This window comes from Nipponia nippon, unplaced genomic scaffold, assembly GCF_047370975.1.
Source record: "Nipponia nippon isolate SJK-2023a ecotype South Korea unplaced genomic scaffold, ASM4737097v1 scaffold_4, whole genome shotgun sequence".
Lineage (NCBI taxonomy): Eukaryota > Metazoa > Chordata > Aves > Pelecaniformes > Threskiornithidae > Nipponia > Nipponia nippon.
Window position 1 is genome coordinate 84,061,966 of NW_028262358.1, and position 25,001 is coordinate 84,086,966.

The following is a 25,001-nucleotide window of genomic DNA, read 5'->3' on the forward strand; positions in this document are numbered from 1 at the left end:
TGTGTCTGTTATTTCCATGGGAAGGCTGCTCTAGACTCACAAGTGTTCTGAATGTCATAATTGGTGCTCACAATTTTTAGCCTAAACTTTCAACAAATACAAGGATAATAATTTCTCTAAAATATTAATCAGTTTTTTCTTCCTCTTGTGAAATAATACTCTCAGTCCCACTCACTCCTTCGTTGAGATGAAATACCACAGTACTGAAGCAGGATTTCCTCTTTCAGAAGGAGTGTGTGGTAGGTGTTTTGGAAGGAGGGGGCAGTCAGAAGAGAACTGAAACGTACCTTCATTAAGACAAAATGCCAATGAAATATGTTGTTCCACTCCATACCAATCTTAAAAGCAAAGATTAAAGAAGAATCCCATGCTAAAATAAATAGACCAGAAGCCTTTACCTAGCCCTGTACAAGTAACTAAAATGGATAACTGATGGTTTGGATTCTGCAAAGTTTCTCAGGAACTAACATCAGTTGTTTTGTTTTGTTTTTTTCTTTTTACATTTGTTACCATTGAGAATTGGATTTTTGTTAGCTAAACTCATATATAAACCCACTAAATACAGTTATCACACAATTAAAGGCATGTGCAAGACAGATGTGCTATGTATTTTGATGGTGTATATTTGTGATCTCAATAAATAAAAAGAAATAAGGAAACACCTCCATTTTTAAAAAAGCTTAAACTATGTCCTCTTTAAAATTAAGCAGTGGAGATATGTAAAAGAAGCATTGCTCAGTTGTGGGCTATATGTATTCTTTAACTAGGTGGCTTTGCTGCCTTTCTTCTTTTTTGGCTTTTCCTCTGTAGAAACTACTCCTCGTTCAAGGTAAGGAGAGAGGCCAAAGAACTCAGATGAGGTTCTTACAGAGCAGATGATGGATTTCACATGATGACAAGGTTGTGCCCTCAGTAATGAGGGAAGTCAGCCTGTGACTGTGATCTCCGGTTCCAGGTTTTGATCTCCTTCGTGCTCTCCTGTGCAAATATGGATCAGCCCAAGGTGAGTGCACTGACTTTAAGTTTGCACTGAGGTCAGAATATGTCCCCATTTTTTAAACATTTCTGTCTCAAAAAAGCTTTGAGCTGTTCATTTTCATGGTTATTCTCCATACTTTTCCTTACATGTCTCTTCCAATATTTTCAATTACATCAAATCCTGTTGCCTGAAAACTGGAAGAGAACATGAGCAATCTACTCTATGCACTATTTAAAACTTAGTTACCTAGATATTTACCTTTCCAGCTTAAAGACTGTAATGTGAGGGTCAGAAGTGCAGTGTTTTTCAAGCCTAGGTCGGGTTCACTTCTCAGTGGAGTTCAAGGTAATGACCTCCTGTTGTCCTATTAATTGAAAGTAGGTTACTTGGATTCCATTCACCTTGTGTCAAGAGCTTCAGCTCTCTGGGATCAGTGGAGGAAGCTGACAGTACAATATTGCTGGTGAAAAAGCTCCAGATGTTAAATATGGTACCTTTCTCACTGATCCTTCCAATCATTGTTTTGTTATCCGTTCTGAGTCACAACGGGGATCCTTTTTTCTTTACTCTGTACTTTATTTCTGAGGTAGGTGGCTGAATTTCATAGAATCATAGAATTGTTAAGGTTGGAAAAGACCCTTAAGATCATCGAGTCCAACCGTTAACCTAGCACTACCAAGTCCACCACTAAATCATGTCCCTAAGCACCATGTCTACCTGTCTTTAAATACCTCCAGGGATGGGGACTCAACCACTTCCCTGGGCAGACTGTTCCAATGCCTGACTACCCTTTCACTGAAGAAGCTTTTCCTAACATCCATCCTAAATTTCCCCTGGTGCAGCTTGAGGCCATTTCCTCTCGTCCTATCACTTGTTACTAGGGAGGAGAGACCAAATCCCACCTCGCTACAACCTCCTTTCAGGTAGTTGCAGAGAGCGATAAGGTCTCTCCTCAGCCTCCTCTTCTCCAGACTAAACATCCCCAGCTCCCTCAGCTGCTCCTCATAAGACTTGTGCTCTAGACCCTTCAACAACTTCATTGCCCTTCTTTGGACATGTTCCAGCACCTCTATGTCCTTCTTGGAGTGAGGGGCCCAAAACTGAACACAGTACTCGAGGTGCGGCCTCACTAGTGCCGAGTACAGGGGCACTATCACCTCCCTGCTCCTGCTGGCCACGCTATTCTTGATACAGGCCAGGATGCCATTGGCCCTCTTGGCCACCTGAGCACACTGCTGGCTCATGTTCAGGTGGCTGTCAACCAACACCCCCAGGTCCTTTTCTGCCAGGCAGCTCTCCAGACACTCCTCCCCATGTAGCATTGCATGGGGTTGTTGTGACCCAAGTGCAGGACCCGGCACTTAGCCTTATTGAATCTCATACAGTTGGCCTCGACCCATCAATCCAGCCTGTCCAGGTCCCTCTGTAGGGCCTTCCTACCCTCCAGCAGACGGACACTTCCACCCAGCTTGGTGTCATGTGCAAACTTACTGAGGATGCACACAATCCCCTCATCCAGATCACCAATGAAGATACTGAACAGGACTGGCCCCAGTACTGAGCCCTGGGGAACACCACTCGTGACTGGCTGCCAGCTGGATTTGACTCCGTTAACCACCAGTCTCTGGGCTCGGCCGTCCAGCCAGTTTTTAATCCAGCACAGAGTGCACTTATCCAAGCCTGGATAAGGAAAGGGAGATTTGGATAAGGAGAGCTTGGATTTGGAAAGGGGGTGGTACTGTGGGGTTATATGCTGAAGTGATATAAGATTATAATGAAGTAGTGTGGTACAAAGAAGAACAGGAATGAGAAGTACTCTTCACCATTTGAGATGGGCTACAGGCAACCCAGAGCTCTGAATGGGTACTGCTTAAAATAAATCATATCTAGGAATTATTAGAAAACATATGTTGCACTGGTGGCTTGTGCATGGAAAAGGTCTCCTCCAAATCTCTTTTTCTGTTGTGTTAAATGATTTAATATAAGCAGACCCTGGAAGTCAGATTCTTAAGCAGTGTGGTAATTGGTGAACTCTGCCTTGGCTGAAGATCTGACCTGAAGGTTGTTACCATCTCCAGTTGGTTCTTTCTTTATGTGTTTCCAGAAGCTGCTGCTTGTCAGATGCTTGTCCCTAGTGAAAGTACGCAGAGATTATCCAGAGGAGAGACACAGGGTATCTCAGCAACTGCTATACTGAGCGAAAAAAAAGACTGTGTATGTATATGTCGTGTGGAGGGGGATAACAGAGAGATAGGGAAGCTGCTCAGTTCTGAGCTTTCTTTTAACCTTAAAACACCCTCCTACTTATTAAATGTTGGCCATTTTGAAGGAATGATGCTAATCATACTGGTAATAATCAGGTTACTGTTAATGTTACTGTCATGGAAAAACACAAGGGAATTTATTTTCATTTTTACTCTCTCCATTCTTTGGAAGTCAAAAAATAATGCCACTGGTTTCAATCTGCATGAAGAATTTTTTCACACAGCTCTCAAACTTCTCTTGTGAATAAGGGTGTTGTTCATTGAATGCTATGTGAAATGCTTGGCCTTGAAGTGCTCCAAGAGCTCCTGCAAGGAAGAGACTGTAACTGGGACTGTCAGTACTCAGTATCCAGCCTCAGAGCTCTCGGAGAGGTTCTCACTTAAATAATAAACTGAGCTTACTGAGTTCAGTAGGGACTTTGGCAGAGGTTTCAGGTGGCCTAAGTATTTTATGTAGTGAATCTCTGGAGTCCCAGCTATGTCAGTACTTAACTCGTAAGTCAGTTTACTCATATGGGCAACTACACAAGCCATCTGGTACAAGTTTGTGTTTTATACTTCAGAGTATTTAAGGCTGCAGGAACCCAATAAATCTTCTATATTAATCTGTGGCATGTCACAGGTTGTTAACTTTCACCCATATACTCCTCTTTGGGGCCATGTGACTTGAGCTAAACCAAGCATTTCAGTCCTCAGGTGCCTGAAGTGGTAAATGTCACAGACTGGCACTAGCCAGGCATCAGCCAACAAAGTGGTTGACGAAAAATAGTTGAGGAATATACAAGGTGATTTTTGTACTATGCTTCAAAAAAACAAAAAAAAAAGACTGCAACGTTCCTGTCATCTGGATGTGGACAAAAATTTATCCTTATTCCCAAATTTTCTGATCCTTGAAGGCAAATAACTCTTGAAGAAAACTGAATGACAGTAATTGTTTTTATGCAGAATTGCATTGCTGGTGTATTGAGGGCGCTGAAGAAGATACTTTTATCTTCATAGATCATGAACATGGGATTTACATATAACACATAGATTCTAAAGCCTGAGAAGACTACTGTGGTGGCCAAACTGATACCTGGATTAGAGCAGGTTGGGATTTTTTTAAAGAAAGACAGAAGTTATTGGCCCTAGGTCATGGCCCTAGGTCATTTTTTTGCTAGAAGGTTATTCCTGTATTTAATGTCTTAGTTAAATTTCTTAATTTCACGTTTAAGTTTTGTCTAATTTCTATTTTCAGCAATCCAATGTTTTTATGTCTTTATCAGCTATCTTGATGGGTCTATAACCAGCAGGCACGATTATTCTCTTACTAAACCTTAGTGGCTCCTGCTGATATCCCGTCACTAACAACACTCTTTAGATACCAATCTGCTAGTTAACATATGAGCTACTATTTCCCTGTAATTTATATTCTTTAAATAATTAATATTTTAAAAACAAAATGTAAAAGAAACTATAGAGAAATCAGATATCCATAAACAATGTTGATTTCATCAGTCTGGCATATAATCTTCTTTTTGTGTTTCGTCTGAATTAAACATTAATATTCTCATATTATCTCTTCTTTTCCATAGAGCTCTACACCCAATTTAGAAGACTCAGAATGAAATGGGATTCCTGAACAATGTCATGTATCTCTGTCCATAATGATATTTTATTTTAAATAAAAAAAAATGAGAGTTTATAAGAGAGAAGGAAATGGAACTGATTAAAAACTTAACACTCCCATTTCTGAGTTACACATTAGCACTTTTTTTTTTTTTGAGGAATGATATATAATGGGACATCAGAATCCAACAAGTATGAATTGTAAGCATTAATGTAGTTAAGACATACAATTCACTGGAATCCTTAGTGCTGAGTTGGAAAGCTTATTCAGGGAGTGCTTTGTGACATGAAGCCCTATGAGTGCTTCTAGAAGGTGGTGCTGTAATTTGCATTCTGAAAATGACAAATAAATCAAAATCACTCAGAATTTTCCATTTTTTATTAGTTCTTCAAATCCACTCTGCTCAAGTTGCCCAATAGCAGGCTGAATGGCATATTCAGATGCTTCGTATTAGGCATGTCAGCTTCTCTCGGTATCAAAAAAAACCTTCTTTCTCCCACAGCGTTTACAATTTGCTTCTGGAGAAAATTAGTTATACTTTTGTTATAAACTCTGGGTTATATATGAACAGGACAATTAGGAGATAAACATACAACTTTGTGTTTAGAAAGGAATCTAAATCTCAGAGATGACATATACATCTGAATACAACTACTACGACGCTGAACATATGTACGGTGTTGACATGCATGGTGCACACTTAAGTCTTTTGTGGTAAATTTCATATATCACGTACCTTTGATCACCTCGTGTTTTAGTGTCCTACCCTGTCTTTGTTTTATTATTTTTGTGATGGATGATTGCAGCTGCTCAGTGGAGTGGAATGTTAGAAGTCTCAACAAAGAAATGTGGAGTTGCCTGAAATCTAGGGCTTGAAACACTGGATTTTAGGTAAAAGGTACAATAGGTTGTGACTGGCTAAAATAAGAGAAGTTTGATTACAATTCAAAAGCTTCTTCTACAGTGGAATAAGGTATTTCTTACTGTATGTGTATTCTAAAAGGTTTCTGCCTTTGACTTTCAACATCCTTTTTAAAAGGAAGAAATATTTTTATATTGTTTAGAATTTTCCCTCTCCTTTCAGAAGTTGGAAAATGGTACTCATTATACTGAAGTAGATGGCTTTTTCAGCTGTGGGAAAGAAAAATAAAACATCAACAGAAATAAAAATTGCCTCTGCAAATATCAGGAAGGTTTTATTGATAACTGCTTGAGTTAAGCTGTATTTTAAATATGTTCCTGAGAAGTTGGAAAGAGCTCACCAGAATCATATACAAGTACAATTTAAAATGTGAAAAAAACACATTACAATGAGACAAACTGCCTACTTTACTTATCATAGATAAGTCCATGAGGTAATTCAGGATGTTCAACATGTGTCTATGGGGAGAGCAGGTTCCCTTTCACACTTATTTGTTATGATTACCAGATTTATTGCAAAGGAAAATAAAATCCTGTGGTGGGAAACTGATGAAAGCATTTGGCTTTGGTTTTGGTTGGGGTTTTTTGTTGTTGTTGTTGTTGTTTTTTTTAAATGTGCAAGATGTAGATTTTCTTATCATTAAATTAAATAACCTTATCCAGGGATATATGGAATTCTCCATTCCCTCCATAAAGAAAGAGTTGATAACTCATTTGACACATGTGAAATCTATGGCCTGAGTTACCATAAATCCTTCCTGTTATGAAAATGCTTATATTTATGAATCCATGTGTGATGCAGATTCATCAGTAATTTGCTTATCCCAAATGTATGATAATAACATATTTTTACTACATCATCTCATTACACATAAGAATTCTACTCTATATACATATAAATAGATATATACATACAGTATACATGCCACCTTATGCAAATGTAAAAATATGATACATTGTTATTATGCCAAAGATCAGTTCTGAGCAATCTCTCCCATGGTTCTTAATATGACTATCTAAATAAGATCTGTATGACGTCCAAATAGTCATCAAGCAGACAGCCTAAGCCCCTCTGCAATTAGTTGGAAGCTTTTTCATTAACTTCAACAGATACTACCTATAACCTTAATTTAACTTTAAATTTGACATATACTTATCCAAGTCATCTGGTAGAATGTGAAAATGTTCTCCTGTCCTAAGTGATTAATAATAAAAATGAATGTTCCAAATTTATTTGAATCTTTGGCAGTCTATTTTTCTTATAATAGAATCTAAGATTTTAGAAATTCACATAAACTATAAATTATTTTGGTTTTTTTGTTGTTTTTAAAATGAAAAATAGTGTCAGAAAAAATTATTCAGGTTTATGTTGTACAATTAAAATAGCAACATTCTGCATGAAGAACTCTCACCTCTGTACTACAATCTTTGTCTAAGCCACTTTTGGTGATTATTTAGTCTCTGATTAAGAAGGGAAGCAGGCACCTTGGTGGTCCACTTAACATTAAGCAAGGCCATTTTTGATATGGCATTAGCCTAAACCCAGAGCAATTGTGGTGAAAGTTACTAAATCTATGTATATTAAAACAATTGTATGAAAGGATCTTGATTTTGTTTTTAAATCCTAATTTGTAGCATTAGATAATTTTCTTTATATTTCTAGATACAAAGCATTATGAAGACAGTTTTAAAATATATGAAATTATTTTCAGAAATGTACAGCTGAATGTAATTATGGACCATATACGAAAGCTTTCATTTGGGAAAAAAATAGAAACGACCATAATTTAGATATATAAGAAATAATGATGTATGTTTCATCTTTTTATGTTATGTTGCAGGAGTAAATATACCGCAATATTTTTTTAACTCTGTGTGTGTTCATGGGTAATACAGGGCAAGAAAAACACAAAAAATAAACAAGTCAGAGAATTGTAGGGCACACTTTAGTACTGTGGTGCTGTAGGCACTGTACTTTTTTTCTTTGACAGAAACTCTGTGCATAAGAGCTACATGTGGATGTTTACCACAGACAGCTTCGCACTGACGGTAAAAAGTGTAACAACACACATTTGAAGTTATATGATTCTGTTAACAATTTATTGGTCATGAGGTGTGAGAAGACACATAATAAAAACCTGTCAATTAGAACTCCAAATAATCTCAAATAGTGAGGTGATGTGGAGTGGCAGTAATTTGGAGTAACCAAGCAGATTGGAAAAGGAAGAAAAGAAGTAGTCTATTACTCTGGAGGTTCTGTCTTGAAGGGTTTGATAACCAACTATCTTGACATCAGGTTAAAAATTCAGAAGAATATACTCATAATAGCAGCAGAAAATGATGAGAATTTTTTTCTTAAAATCATAGGGAGAACCTATATCTTTCAAAGAATATTATTTGGGACAGAGGAAAGGCAGATTTATCCACAGTAAAATTATTTCAACAGTCCTGTTACATTTCTTCTATATACTATGAAGTTATGCATAAAAATATGTTCCTTTTCCAGAGACACACAATCCATGGCCTTATGGCAGAAAAGCCTGGCTAATAGGGACAACAGATCAGAACAGGCAAGCAACAGGGGAATGGGACTGTGATTACATATGTATACTCTTCATATTATATGGGCATGCGCAGTTAAAGTGATAATTGAACTGAGTAATGACTATGTCTTTGTGCCATTGTCTATTTTACTCATGTAAGTGCTTAATACATTAATTTCTAAATAAACACCACAGCTAAATGGGCATTTCCAAAAAAGCAAAACAAAACAAAACAAAACAAAACCCCAGTGTAGCTGGTTTGCTTGTAAGTATGATTATTTTATACATTAGAAACTCAAAGTTTAAAATCAAATGAATTGTATTTTAATGTCACAATTGAAAGCACCTTCTTCCTGGCAACACCCATGCAGAACAGAACACAAATCTACCTTCAACAAAGAGCTTGTGAAAGGTTATTTCTGTAAATAGTCCAGGTCATATTTATTTGCTTGTTTTAATTCTCAGAGAATGTTTTGATGGAGGTCAGCATCTCAGTAAATTGAGCTATATATTTAAGATACCACAGTTGCTGGGACAACAGAGCAGTGGAATCCATGGGGAGTTGTCATCTATTTCTACCTCATTCTCAGCAATGGCAGTCATTATGTGTATTGGGTCTGGCTGAGATGGAGTTAATTTTCCCCATAGTAGCCTTCATAGTGCTGTGATTTGTATTGGTAGCTAGAAAGGTGTTGATAACACACCAGTGTTTTGGTTACTGCTGAGCAACGCTCACACAGCATCAAGGCTGTCTCTCCAACGTTTCCCACCCTCACCAGTAGGTTGGGGGTGGGCAAGATCTTGGGAAGGGACATAGCCAGGACAGCTGACCCAAACTGACCAAAGGGACATTCCATACCATGTGACATCCACTCAGCAATAAAAGCTAAGAGAGAGGAGGAGGAAGGGGGAGCATTTATTATTTATGACGTTTGTCTTGGAGCAATCGCTACGCATACTGAAGCCTTGCTTCCTGGGAAGTGGCTGGACATCGCCTGCTGATGGGAAATAGAGAATAAAATCTCTGTTTTGCATTTGCTTCTCTGTGTAGACTTTGGTTTTGCTTTTATTGAACTGCGTTTATCTTGACCCATGAGGTTTTTTTCATAGAATCATATAGAATCATAGAATCGTTAAGGTTGGAAAAGACCCTTAAGATCATTTTCCATCTTGTTTTCTCTGCCCCCCCCCCCCATTGTGCTGAGGAGGGGAGCAATAGAGCAGCTTGGTGGCACCTGGCATCCAGCTAAGGTCAACCCACCACACAGTCATTATTATGCCCTTGGAAAACTTTTTCATAAATGCCATTATTAGATTTGGGCAAAATGCTTTTCCTATTTCACAATACTCAAAACTATTTTTTTTCCTAATCGTATATGAGACCAAATATCCAAATCTTTAAGAAAATAAATGTTCAACAACTGTCCACACAAAGTAATGCCATTTGGTCTTTCAATATGTTGAATACCTTTTTCTTTTTTTTATTAAGCCTTTCATTTTAAAAAAATCAGTTTAATTAGTTTACATCTTGGAAAAAATTATGTTCAAACAGAAAACAAATATTATTTTTGCTTTGAAACCAGTAAGATATTTTTGCAATTAAAAAATCCAATAGATTTGTCAAAACTAATCTTGTAAACAATTTTGCTTTCAGCAGATAGGCATTTTCTGTCAACAAACACTAGGACCTGTGCAAAGGTTTTGATTATTTTGATTAAAATTTATATTTTAGTGACAAATGATCTCGACAAGTACTGTCATTAATCTGTGGGACTAACAAGCTGTAGAACTGAACTTAATATTTTCTAAATGAAGAGTTCAGATGGTTAAGCTTCAGTTGTGTGTATTTGGTAGCACATCTCAGATAGAAATAAGATGGCATGAAGGTTGAAAAAAGTTCATGAATTTGTATTTATTAGTAGGACCAAATGTCAATGGCAAGGATTCCAGCACCATACAAAAACATTAAGCAATTACCTTCCACAATTTAATGCTGGAACTGAATTAAATAAGAAGCAGACAAAGTAGTTAAAATGTCTGGTATTTATTACTTTTGGTTTTAAGACAAAAGAGTCCAAAGACCCAGAATTGTGCTGCCAATACCCAATAATAGCTAAATTTTCTGTTTCTAGTTCAAAAGTTTTTAAGACCTAGATCATGTTTTGTCATCACCGATGGCAGAGAAATGGGACAATGCTGGAAATGGATATGTTAAGAAAAGTTCTAAATATAAATATATACATGATTTGCTAAATATTACAATTTGACCTGTATGATTTGCGTTTCAGGGCATTTTTCAGATGTTCAGCATAGAATACCTCCCATGAGAAGTCAAGTATGCTTCTCTTGTAGTAGACGCAGCATAGTTTATGCCTAACAGGAACCCAATTACCTGCCAGATGTCAACTCTGAAGTTCAGTTTGAAACTAACATACATAGATTTGGATGCCTTTAGATAGGTGCCAACAGTGAACTATACGCTCTCATAATGTTCAGTGAGACCTGGAGAACACTTGGCCTCTATGCTACTGCATAAGGGCATGAGGCTCTTATAGATTGTACGTTGTATCTACCAGCCTTTTGTAAATGTATCTAATACCCCATGGCATTTTAACAGCAGAAGAAACATATACATGGGCATCTGTGTCTATAACTTATATGAAACCACGCAAATTTAGGTATCTAAAGTTGAAGCTGCTTTCTACCCTGAATATGACATCTAGCTCAAATGGGTATAGGAGAGCTTCTGGGCAACAATCTATCATCTTGATCACTGCCAGATTCCCCACAGAGGTACCTAAAAGGCCAAGAATGTGGTAGAACAATTCCTTCTGTCTAGCTAAATCTAGACATCTATACACCATCCTTTCCATGGCATGTGTTCACTGTCACTCACACAGCTTAAAAGATTGTAGTTAGCTGAAATGGTGGTGGCTTAGGCCTAGGCTTGGAATAAGCATTGATGTAGCAGCAGCTGGAGACTGCATAGCAAGACCATAACTGAAGACTGTCTCCAGGCACCTCTCCTGTGTGGGAGATGAAATCCCAGATGACTGGAAGAACAAAAATCCTAATTCCTTTCAGCCTAATAGCCTCAACCTGTGAGTGACATGTACTGACAAGAAGAGGGAATAAGAAAGAGATAGAAGGGACATTTTGTTATCTCCCTAACTAGCAGGGAAACATTGACAAAAGACACAGTGGAAATGACTGAATTACACATACACATAAACAGAGAAATACTTAATCATATGTTCTCTTAAATCAGTCCTTTTCCTTTTTTCCTTTTCCTTTTTTTCCTTTTCCCCTTTTCCCCTTTTCCCCTTTTCCCCTTTTCCCCTTCTCCCCTTCTCCCCTTCTCCCCTTCTCCCCTTCTCCCCTTCTCCCCTTCTCCCCTTCTCCCCTTCCCTTCCCTTCCCTTCCCTTCCCTTCCCTTCCCTTCCCTTCCCTTCCCTTCCCTTCCCTTCCCTTCCCTTCCCTTCCCTTCCCTTCCCTTCCCTTCCCTTCCCTTCTCTTCCCTTCCCCTCCCTTCCCTTCCCTTCCCTTCCCTTCCCTCTCCTTCCCTTCCCTTTCCCTCCCCTTCCCTCCCCTTCCCTCCCCTTCCCTTCCCTCCCCTTCCCTCCCCTTCCCTTCCCTTCCCTTCCCTTCCCTTCCCTTCCCTTCCCTTCCCTTCCCTTCCCTTCCCTTCCCTTCCCTTCCTTCCCTTCCCTTCCCTTCCCTTCCCTTCCCTTCCCTTCCCTTCCCTTCCCTTCCCCTTCCCTTCCCCTTCCCTTCCCCTTCCCCTTCCCCTTCCCCTTCCCCTTCCCCTTCCCCTTCCCCTTCCCCTTCCCCTTCCCCTTCCCCTTCCCCTTCTCTTCCCCTTCCCCTTTCCCCTTTCCCTTTCAAATAAAACTGTCCTCAAGGCAAAAGTATAGTTCTGTCCTGTTCCTGGAAAGCTGGAATAACAGAGAACTCCTAGTACTTCCCCTTGACTCTGTTTGCTGCTGAAAATGCTTAGTAGTCATTCTCGGTAGAACACACATAAGGAAGAATGGGCAGAAGAAGGGAACAGAGAGAAAAGAAGAGAGACAGTGACGAGAGGACAGATATGGTTCTCGGTTTCCTCATTGCTGCAGTATCTGCAGTTGCTGCAGATGACTGACTAATTTAAGGAAAGGAAAAAACAAAACTAAAAGCAAACCCAAGAACAACAAGAAAAGGAAACCCAAAACAGCTTGCACAAAAATAAAAGGGACTGTTAACTATCCTCTTTGGTATGCTCCATTGCTTGCTTATTGCTGCAGATGGGATAGAGTGAATAGAGTTGTGATTTTAGTAGAGAAAGTGAGAATACAGGTTAATAACGCTCAATTGTAGAAAACAGAATAACTAATTCTAGATTTTAACCACTCAAGATTTCCTAGCTTCCATTTGCAAACCACAAGAGGACTTAGGTATTCCTTATTGTTTCAGTAGATTTGGTCCAGATCCTTTAGCATTGAAATATTAATATTAAGTCTGCAGACTGGTGTTTAATTCGATTTCATAGATCAGTTATGCAACCAAGGGAGCAGATAATTGGATAGTTGCAGTCTGCTCTTCACTGTAGAGGGTCTTTTACAAATCTGACAGTCCACTTATTTTTTTGATTTAGTGGTTGAATAATTCACTGTAGAGAATCATTTTCAGACCTTGTTGTAATAACTTCTCAGAGCCTTTTAAGCAGAGGAAGCTGGTAACAAAGAAGTTATCATCTAATTTCATTTTTAATGCAATTGTAGGTGTTGATGACCGTATAAAACCCCTCAGTGGCATTGACAAGACTATCTCAGGTGTCATTTATCTTATCTAACATGTGCTATTATGTCTGGCTTGAATACTTTCATTCCCTGTCCCTCCAGCTGATTTCCTGGAAGTTGGGTTATCGAAGGAGGATCATAGGATCATTGTCTTTGGGATTCACTCCCTCTTGTGGCAATAAGTCACAACCATTGATGTGGTTTACACACTTTGCATCAGTTTTTTTAACTGTTTTGCTGTTGTTATTGTTGTTGCCTGAGACAACAGTTATGCCAGTATTTGGTCTGACAGTTGTAAAGACAAATGATACACTATTTTCACTTTCAGTATTTGTTAGTGTATATGTTCACACATAATATATACATATTTTTAGTGTATGTGCAGAAAGAAATATTCACATCACAAACATTTAAGTACAGTGACTCATTCTGAAGTGGAGCAAAAAAACCCCGTATCCTGAAATATTTCCTGATTACATTTTCAAAAAGCTTACTTTTAAAGGCTTTGTTACTGCTACTATACTGTCTTATCATTTCAGTAAGAGTCTACTGCAGATTCTCCATAGGAACATATAAGACTTCATGATACTGGATGTGTTTTGCAAAGGTAGTGCAAGCACTGCTGAATAATGAGGTACTTAATATTCTGCAGAATGTCAAGCTTTTCAATTTATGACACCCAGGTTACTTCACCATAATGGATAAAGTTTTATTTTTAAGTAACTTGGAATTAAAAATAAATTGGACACTAGATTATGCTTTAAAATCACAGTCTATTAAAAAAAGATTTTGATGGAACTGTAAGGTTATCTGGAACGTCCACTGGAATGAGTAGGAGAGTGGCTGTATGCTAATGCAGGAGGTGTGGGCATGTGGTGGGTGTAAGGGTAGAAGAAATTACAGTTTTGTAGACACAAAAGTAAGTGACTTACAAGATTAGTTGCTTAGTGGTTAGTGTGCCCCAATTCATGTAACAAAATGAGACAAAAACTAGCTTAGTCTGAGAACTTAGTATTTTTGTAGTGAGAGCAGATTAGAAACTGGGTTCAGAGGCTGAAGGAGACAAAAGAACCTCACCTGTCCTCTCTGCATACGCTGTCCTTTCCCCAATTCTTTTCCATATGGCAATATAACACAACTGTGGTCACATTATATAACTTCCAGTAGGAGTGGTAAGATCAGAGAAGTAGATTGTTCATAAACAAAAGAATTTGCACAGTGTGAATGATGTATATGAAATGCAGTACACAAAAAAAAAAAAGATGAACTGTAACAATTTTGAAACAGGCCCTTAAATCTTCCATGTTCTCAGCACATAGAAAGTGAAAAAAAATAGTTATTTCTTTTTTTTCTTCAAGAGTGTTCCATGTCCTATAAAAGAAAATTCTGAATTTAAATATTTTGGAGAACCTTCCTGGCAGCATAAAATTGGTAGTATATGCCAAGTTTTAGGACGCCTGTAAAATGTTACTTATAGATTTTTTTCTTCTGTGAGTTTAAACCTTGCAGAGAGACTAACAGTTGAAAGTGCTAAAGTCCTAAGAATTAAACATACTCATAATTACTTCTGGCAGTGTTGTTAAAGAAAAAAAAAAAAAAAAAGCATGCTGCTTCTCTTGACTTGGAAATTAACTTCCTGCCTTCATATTCTTTTCCAATTTTATGAAAAAAGCGGCTAAGAAGAGAGGAATCTATATGGCATCAAGATTATATTAAATGTTTATTAACAATGGTTTTGGTGTAAAGACTAGAGTCTCTGTGGGAACTGCTCAGTTTAAAAAAGCAGCAGCACAAGAACACCTCTAAAATCCAACAAAGTCCCCAAATAAAATAAAAAAGCAAAGAAAAAGAGCAACCAAAAAGTGGCAAATGTATTTGTTGTCTAGAGACAAATCTGAGCATATACTGGCGCCATTTAAACAAATGTACTGCAATTGAACTGTAAGGTAGATCCATAAGAACAATTGAATGTTAAGTGAAATCCCAAAGAACACTAAAGAGATTTATTAGTGACTTTACAATGAATGCTGAATGAATTGATAATGATGAAGTCCTCAAATTCTCCTAGTAAATGGCTTCCAGATGTTCACTGTTCCCATTATTGTAGGGAATCCAAAGATCCATGGACATGTATAAGGACAGATTAATATTCTTTCAGACCATTTTAAAGAAAAGTATTTCATCGATAGTGTAGATGCTGATTTTTTAAAATATTTTTGTTCATCTAAGGATCACTATGTAAGGATATTTATGAGCCTGAAGATGTAAGTATGTTCTCATTGGGTTTTTAATATGACTAAATCCACTTTTTAAAAATCTCACAATGTACCTGTCTGCATTGCAGATACCAAATGTAATTTAAAAATCTGGAAAAGAGATATTACTGACTTGTATGCAACACAGATTTCATATATGTGAGAGCTCAAAAGGATCTCAGACCTACTGGGTCTTGTTTGTACCCAATGTCCTTATGAAAACTTTTTGTATTCATTACTGTGAAGTACTTCCTTCTTCAAGTGATAGATTTATATTTAGTAATTGATTAAGTCTGAGATTGCTTTTATGTAAATTTGGCCATCAAAAATGAAATGTCTTGTCTTAGCTTTCTGTGTAGACAATGAAGAGACGAGTTCTTCCAGAGGGTGTTTCTGTCTATCTCAAAACAGATATCAAAGGCAGTGGTGATTAATTGCCTTTTGGGAGTTTGTAATTTGCCTTCAGAGGGTCTTAGCTTCAGGGACTGCAGAAGGAGCCTAGACGACTAGCTTAAGTTTGACACCTAACTCTAATCATTAACATTATACGAAAGGAATCATACCCTTAAATTATTACAAACATTACAGTGTGAAGGGCCACTGATCCATCTACTTGACTCAATAACTGGTCTCTGACAGGAGCTTACAAGAGATACTTGTCAGGAAGACACAAAAATCAAGCAGTGGACAGCTAAGGAACAATTCTTCTATATGGAACTTTTCAAGTTGATTAATTGGACCTTGGTTTGTGTCTTCAAGTAACTAGATAAATATGAATTCCTATCTTTAGATGTTAAACATATTAATTTTCCTTGAAGATAAAGAACATAAACCCTGAGAATAGAATTTCAGCACTTTGTTTAAGTGTAGTTAGAGAACTGTGCCGCCTCTTTATAACACAGGGAAGTTCTATTGCTCTGACCTCTACCATAGTGTAGCTTCTGGTGATGAATGAACTCTGTCGGGGCAGGTAGTTGAATATTGCATTCTGCCTTGGAAATATGATGTGACCACACTGCTCCTAAGGCAAATATTATTCCCTCAGAATATTCTGCTGCAGGTTATAATTTGCACATTCCAACCAGTCATACAGTGAAAAGTTAAAGGGAACCTTGTATAGGAAATCAAGCATAATGGGTTATGTTTTGTGCTACACTGTTCAGTATTAAGCACTGGAAAATAAGACGTATATGATATGAAGAGAAATCCCATGTGCATTTGAATACTTCTTACACATGAAGGCTTTTCTACAGTAAATTAGAATGACATAAAAAGAGGGCTGGAGTATTCATAATGTGCAAACAAACTGTCATTTAAATTATCCTCTAAACATAGATACTGTGGTTGCACTATAAAACTATAATATAATTACATTAGTTTCATAACAGTTATAATGTATATACCCTTGGTCAATGTTAAATAACTATGAAAGGCAGTAACCTATGTACTGATGTATTATGCTCCACTGAAATACAAAAGTATATTAAATACTTGGTTTGTTTACCATTATTGTTAGGTCTATTATTAATTTAAGTTGACATTTGTAATTAATACTGTTAGACTATACACGTGAAATAATGCATGACACCTCTCAGTTAAACAATCTGTCTATCTTGTATTTACAGAAATAAGCAAGTCGTAAACTGTTTTACAGAATAAATGAAGGGCTAACCTATGTTTTGCTTTCAAGAAGTCCTTTGCATTACATTTCAGAGATCCATTTAAGAAGTGGATGATCACACAAGTCTTCAAACTTTGTATTTTCAGAGGTACACAAGATGAGTACCCAACAATTTTTTATTCTTTTCTGTCGCATTCTTTCCATTTAGGATTAAAAGCATCAGGCTAGACTTTTCTGGAGCAATCTTGCACAGAACTTCAAATTCATGTTTTTTAAACATTGCAGAGCTCACAAGACTTGGACTTCCGTTGACTTTCTCTAAATATAAGGAAATGTGATGTGTAACAGTCAAGCTGTCTTCCATTGGAGTGCCTAAATATGGCATTCTGTTCTTATTTAAGACAACAATTTTGATTTTTTCTCTCTTTTTTCAGCAGTGTTGTGGTGATCCCTAAAATGTACTTCTAGCATCTATTTTTGAGTCACCACTATCACCACAATGATCCAAAGAATGTATTTCTAAACTTTACCAATCTTATATTGCATTGCAGGAAATGTTTACTACCTTTGAATGCAATGAGTGGAAAATGCCAGGCTTATTTTCAGAGCCAGATGGTGACTGCAAACACTGCCATCCATCCTACCTTTCTGTGTAGGTCTTTATGCAGAGCGTTACTTGAACTGCTCTTATTACTCATTCTTGGACATTGGAATACCTCACTGCTAACACTAAAGAAGGGGAAAAAAGCCAGCAAAGAATTTCAAGTAGCACCTCTTGAAGAAATCCAAATATTGTAATGTGTCTTCCACTTCACTCCTGCTAAATTGTTGTGTCTCTGAGTTGTCTTCAGTGCCATATAATGTTTACAGCTGAGATTCAAAACATTCCTTCAAAGGCTAAAATCCAGCTGGAACTGATAGTTTAGTTCCAGGGACTTTAATACCATTTTACTTCATGTTAGCCAGAGGAAATGAAATGCATTGATCATATACCTAAATCATATAACTTTTACTAAAAGTAAATATCCTTGAAATAATAATTAACAAGGGAATTTTACACCATTCACTTCCAAATAAGTTTTATGATAAAAAAAAATAGTTGGTGTTTTTTTTAAAAAGTAAAATTATTATATTGGTTTATATTATACTGGTTTATATGTGTATGAAATTAGTTAGACTCAAAAGACTGTACCTATATTGATAAACTTAACAGGTCCCTGTCTTGAAAAAAAAAACCCTGCCTTGAAAAAAAAAATGTATCACTAAAAATTTATAGTTATTTTGAAATTGGGCCAAGCACAATTTTTAAATTAGAGAAGTGGTGTTTTGTTAATTGGTATGCTCTCATTAAGTATTTAAGATGATAATTAATTATTTTCTATACTCTTAATTGAAACATTACAACATACTTGGTTACTATTTAATTAGAAAACATATTAATTATATATTAAGGTCTTCATTGTTTATATACTCAAGTCTCCTCTTTGAAGGGAATTCAGTGGTAAACAAGCCAAGGCTCAACAGAGCATTCTGGCATGAAGATGCAGCAACATCAATGTTATTGTGACTTCCTGTGATTTGCATGGGCTAAGCATGGATCAGTGAACAACTTTATGGAAATTCAGACTGCCATATTCAGATGAGTCATAAGAACAGGCAGCTCTCACAATATTCAGAATGTGTTAGACACAGACAATGTGTAATCATACAGAAAGGTGATGTATTAGTAATTGCCATGGAACATCCTTAATGTATAATAAAGTTAAGGAACCAATTGGAAAAGAAACAAATTACCTCCCATTAATTTCTTCTGGTGTAGTTTATTCTAGTTTTCTGAATATTTATTGAAAAAAAAAATGTATACTAGTAGCTTTTTCAGATATATTTAAAATATTTTGCCCTTCTGGGAGGTTATTAATTTTAGTAATTTCTTCTCCAGCTATATATTGAATTCTGGTATAAAGGTGGAAATAAGTTTATGTAGCCTGGAACTGACAATACACAAGAAAATCTCCAGACTAACAATACATTGAACTAAAAAAAAAAAGAAAGGAAAAGAAAAAACAAACAAGCAAACAAACTGACAACATCCAAGCCCACAGAAATCCCTTGGCAAGTTGCAGGCTTTATGAGGGGTACAATTTGGAAATATTCTAACATAAGAAAAGAAAAGAAGTTCAAATTGTTTGTTAGTCATAAAGGTATCACAGTAACAATTTTTTTTTTATTATTATCTCAGGCATTCAGAGTGTGTCACACTGAGGTTAACTTCATATCATACTTGAATCAATGTAAGACTATATAAGGGAAAAAGTTCTATTTTCTCAGTTCTATTTCTGAATCTTTTTTATTTTTTACAATATGTGTACAGTCCTTTGTTTTTGTATTTTCATTCCTATATATTCTGATCTCTCTTCAAATACAACAAGATATCAATCCTAGACTAAACATGTTAGGATTCCTTTTCCCTCTGAGATCCCTCTAGTTCTGTTAATATTTTTCTGTGTGTTTGGATCCCAGCATTTTTGTCCTCTCTGCCAGGAGACAGGGGAGTAGGTGGAAATGGAAGACTTGTTAGTTAGACAAGATTTGACTGAATTCCAATGCAGAGCCAATTCCCTGCTTCTTCCAATGGCTGGGGAAGAATGATATATTAACTGATATTGCTATGGTATGTGCACAAACCCTGAAAGATTTTCCTTAAACACATGAGAGAAGAAGTTCCGAAAGTCATCCCCTAATGACACAAAGATACAAAGCCAGGAGAAAAAAGTACCAAAGAAACAAACAGAAAATAAAAGTAATTTTAAGTTTTAACTTACACACTAAGTTCAACACTGCTGCCACGTGTGAAATCCAGGCTTCACCTGGAAGGCAAGAGGTATTTTGTTACTAACTTCATTAAGATCAGAATTACACCTCTCAGTCCTGATTTAAAGGAAATTTTGTAGTTCAATTTGAGTTATGTCTTCCACTGAAATGGAAGTTCAGCCCAGTGTGGGTCAATTTTCCCTCAGGTGTGGTTAACTAATTTGTGCAAGAAATCAACACAATTCCAAAGAATTTAATATTATTATTTTTTTTAATCTAAGAAAAATTGTTCTATATAACTGGTAAACCTGAAATATAGATTCAAAGAACATGGTATGAAAAAGGATGCTGATGCTCAGCCAGTTTGACTTCCTGTAGCTTTCTCCAACAGAAAGCTGAGAGTTGGCTCCTGGAGCAGGCATGATCCCTTTCTCATTGCCATGCCTGTATCAATGACCACACCTGAGAACCTTGTTGTCAGGGATGCAGACAGGTAGGAAGAGGCAGGTAAAAGTATTTCAGGAATAACACAAGATCTTGGGCCAATTCTGCTTTGCTGAAATTATATACTATGGCAGAAGTTCACCAAAGCTGCTACCAGGATCTAACTGGCTGAAAAACAATATTAACCTTTGTACCAAAATTATAGCCAATAAAGCAGGAACACTTTTATTAACATCAAGGTCTGTCTGTCCCACAGTTTATAGTGTGATAAGTGTGGATTTACATCATGCTAGCCACATTGTTATAATATACATATGCATCCTTTTACACCATGGCAAAGGTGCAGTAGAACACCCATCAGCTAAAGGTAATAAATTGCTGTACCTCACATTTGCTGTGAGAAAATGAAGTGGAAAAGTGGTTACCTTGCAGTAATAGCTACACTGATACAAATTCACTGCTTACCTTACTCGCAGTGATTTTCCTTATGCCAGTTCCTATGGGACTATGAATGGGCTTTCGTATATTTACATAACTATAAGGATTTATATTTTTATTTATTATGGATATGTTTCAACAGATTCTACATCAACAGCATTGGGAACCTGGAATTAACTGAGTTAAGAGTGAAATTCAATCACCACTATGTATAAAGCAGTGAAAGTGATGGATATTAAACTCTATTGGGGACATACTATTATAGTAATATTGTACTAGAGAATATTTCTCAGTCTTATTATGCAGTGGATTTAACCTGTCATTGTGAATAGAGAAGACCTGGTGGGTGATGTGACAGCTGGAGGCCGTCTTGGGTATAGTAATCATGAAATGATAGAGTTTTTGATTCTTGGAGAAGTAAGGACGGGGTCAGCAGAACTGCCACCTTGGACTTCTAGAGGACAGACTTCAGCCTTTTTAGGAGCTTGGTTGACAGGGTCCCTTGGGAGGCAGTCCTGAAGGGCAAAGGAGTCCAGGAAGGCTGGACATTCTTGAAGAAGGAAATCTTTAAGGCACAGGAGCAGGCTGTCCCCATGTGCCGTAAGTTGAGCAAGCAGGGGAGAAGACTGGCCTGGCTGAACAGAGAGCTTTGGCTGGAACTCAGGAATAGAAGGAGAGTTTACGACCTTTGGAAGAAGGGACAGGCAACTCAGGAGGACTACGAGGATGTCGTGAGGTTATGCAGGGAGAAAATTAGAAGGGCCAAAGCCCAACTAGAGCTTAACCTGGCTGCTGCCATAAAAGACAACAAAAAATGTTTCTACAAATCCGTCAGCAACCAAAGGAGGGCTAAGGAAAATCTCCATCCTTTATTGGATGCAGGGGGAAACACAGTGACAAAGGACAAGGAAAAAGGTGAGGTCCTTAATGCCTTCTTTGCCTCAGTCTTTCATAGTAAGATCAGTTGTTCTCAGGGTACCCATCCCCCTGAGCTGGAAGGCAGGGACAGGGGGCAGAATGAAACCCCCATAATCCAAGGGGAAATGGCTAGCGACCTGCTACACCACTTGGACACACCCAAGTCTATGGGGCCAGATGGGACCCACGCAGGGGTACTGAGGCAGCTGGTGGAAGTGCTCACCAAGCCACTTTCCACCATCTGACAGCAGTGCTGGCTAAACCAGGGAGGTCCCAGATGACTGGAAGTTAGCAAATGTGACAACACCCATCTACAGGAAGGTCCAGAAGGAGGATCTGTGGAACTACAGGCCTGTCAGCCTGACCTCGGTGCTGGGGAAGGCTATGGAGCAGATCATCCTGACTGCCATCATGTGGCATGTACAGGACAACCAGGGGATCAGGCCCAGTCAGCATGGGTTTATGAAAGGCAGGTCCTGCTTGACTAACCTCATCTCCTTCTATGACAAGGTGGCCCACTTAGTGGATGAGGGAAAGGCTGTGGATGTTGTCTACATAGACTTTAGTAAAGCCTTTGACACCATTTCCCACAGCATTCTCCTGGAGAAACTGACTGCTCATGGCTTGGATAGATGTACTCTTTGCTGGGTAAAAAACTGGTTGGATGACCAGTTAAATCCAATTGGCAGCCAGTCACAAGTGATGTTCCCCAGGGCTCAGTATTCGGGCCAGTTCTGTTTAAGGTCTTTATCAATGATCTAGGTGAGGGGATCGAGTGCACCCTCAGTAAGTTTGCAGACCGAGACACCAAGTTGGGCAGGAGTGTTGATCTGCTGGAGGGTAGGAAGGCTCTACAGAGGGATCTGGACAGGCTGGATTGATGGGCCGGGGCCAGCTGTATGAGGTTCAACAAGGCTCAGTGCCGGGTCCTGCACTTGGGTCACAACAACCCCATGCAATGCTACAGGCTAGGGGAGGAGTGGCTGGAGAGCTGTCTGGTGGAAAAGGACCTGGGGGTGCTGGTTGATAGCTGGCTGAATATGAGCCGGCAGTGTGCCCAGGTGGCCAAGAAGGCCAATAGCATCCTGGCTTGCATCAGAAATCGTGTGGCTAGCAGGACTAGGAAGTGATCGTCATCGCCCTGTACTTGGTACTAGTGAGGCCGCACCTTGAGTACTGTGTTCAGTTTTGGGCCCCTTGCTAAAAGAAGTACATTGAGGTGCTGGAGCATGTCCAAAGAAGGGCAACAAAGTTGGTGAAGGGTCTAGAGAACAAGTCATATGAAGAGCAGCTGGGGGACCTGGAGTTGTTTAGTCTGGAAAAGAGGAGGCTGAGGGGAGACCTTATTGGTCTCTACAACTACCTGAAAGGAGATTGTAGCGAGGTGGGCGTTGGTCTCTTCTCTCAAGTAAAAGCAATAGGACTAGAGGAAATGGCCTCAAGCTGTGCCAGGCGAGGTTTACCTCAGATACGAGGAAAAATTTCTTCACTGAAAGGGTAGTCAGGCACTGGACCAGGCTGCCCAGGGAAATGGTTAAGTCCCCATCCCTGGAGGTATTTAAAAGATGGGTAGATGTGGTGCTTAGGGACATGGTTTAGTCATGGACTTGGCAGTTCTAGGTTAACAGTTGGACTTGATAATCTTAAGGGTCTTTTCCAACCTAAATCATTCTATGTTTCTATGATTCTATAATTAGATACAACACCCTTCAAAAATATTTAGAAATAGGTGAAAAATGATTTATTTAAAATCTAAATAATGCAAAATGTGGACAGGAATTGGCATACATTAATATGAATTCCAGTTACATAAATGTGCCAGGTGCTTTGTTCTGCCTTGGAATATTTTTATAATCACAGGTGACTAGGATTCTAGGGAGCAGGTCTTTTCCTACCTGGAGCTCTATAGCTTTGTTTGTGATATGACTTGCTTGTCCTCTTCTTTAACTGGTTTAATAAAAGTCTGTAGATAATAAAGTTCAGACATTGAAATTGACCTAAACGGGTCATCAAGACTGGATGTTTCATGACCAAAACTGTTTTTTATTCAAGCTCCTATGCTCAAGTATGAATATATAAACCTGTTTCACTACATGCATCTAAATATTTATCTGTTTTACTATAAATGTATATGAATTACGACATGAAAAATCATGTTTCAGAACACTAATGCTTAAAATGTCATTTAGTTTTAGTGAAAATTTTTACAAAGCCATTTCAAGAGACATACATTTTTGCCCTAAGATAAAACAACCCAGCTCTACCTTTCTGAAATCAGTATGAATACAGAATAATAACTGTCTTTACATGCCACAGTGTACAGTAATCATGCTAGATACAAATGGCATCAGTTTTGTAAGTAAAAGGGATCACTAGAGACTAATCCGAGAAAATGCAGTGTCCAGAATATGTCATGATAATAAGTATCCAGTTATTCAAAACCAATTTTTATGGTGTAGAACATGGTTTCTACTGCGCAGCTTCAAGGGCATATGTTCATTCTGAAGTTGTATTCAAAATGGTGTTTAATAGTATCTAAAGTTTTTTTTATTTCTTTGTAATCATCACTGTTGAATCAAAAATACATGATTTCATTCATATTATCTCCTTGTGTAGTCTTTGGGAGAGATGGAAAAAGATATAACCAAAGAACTGGCAATATGATGGCACCTATCATATTGTGTATTATGGTAGGTATCACCAAAAAACATAGATTAGAAAACAAACGTCCTTTAATCAGGTTTGTCTGATACTGGTATAAGGCTTTGAACTGGATATCAGGTTTGCAGAGTTGCTTTTTGCCATCAGAAGGAAATACAATTTGGTGAAGAAGGCTGTGCTGTTCTCTGAGGTTATGTGATAGAAAACCTTGAGTAGGCGTCCCAGTCACGAGGCCACCTCCACTGTCCCACTGAGGTGTGCTGGGGTGCGTTTGGACCTTCCATTTCACTACTATTTTACTACGAGGCAGCAGAGAAGGAAGGGTGTAGAAAGGAATTTGTGTGAAACTTGGCTTCCAGACCTCAGTCTGCCACACTCCTCTGAATCAGATAGTCCAATATTTCTAGTCTTAACATTTAGAGCAAGGCATAGTGAGTTTGTTTAAGAAAAAAAATCTGGCAGACTTTAAAGGATAATACTGTTAATATTCAGTAATTTCAGTAAGACCAATTACAAAGAACTCATATATACAAACAGGATACAATATTAATCTGATTTTACAAAATAGATGCCTGTGTCACACACAGAATCACAGAGGGAAAGAAGACAAAGGAATATTTACAGTCTAAGAGAGAGCAAGTCACAAAAAACAAAACCCAGATGCCAAATAAACTCTTCAGGGCTGTAAATATACGTCTTTGCCAAATTTACAGCTGTTCATAGTGGAAAAGCATGATGAGCAAATTCATCAGCAAACAG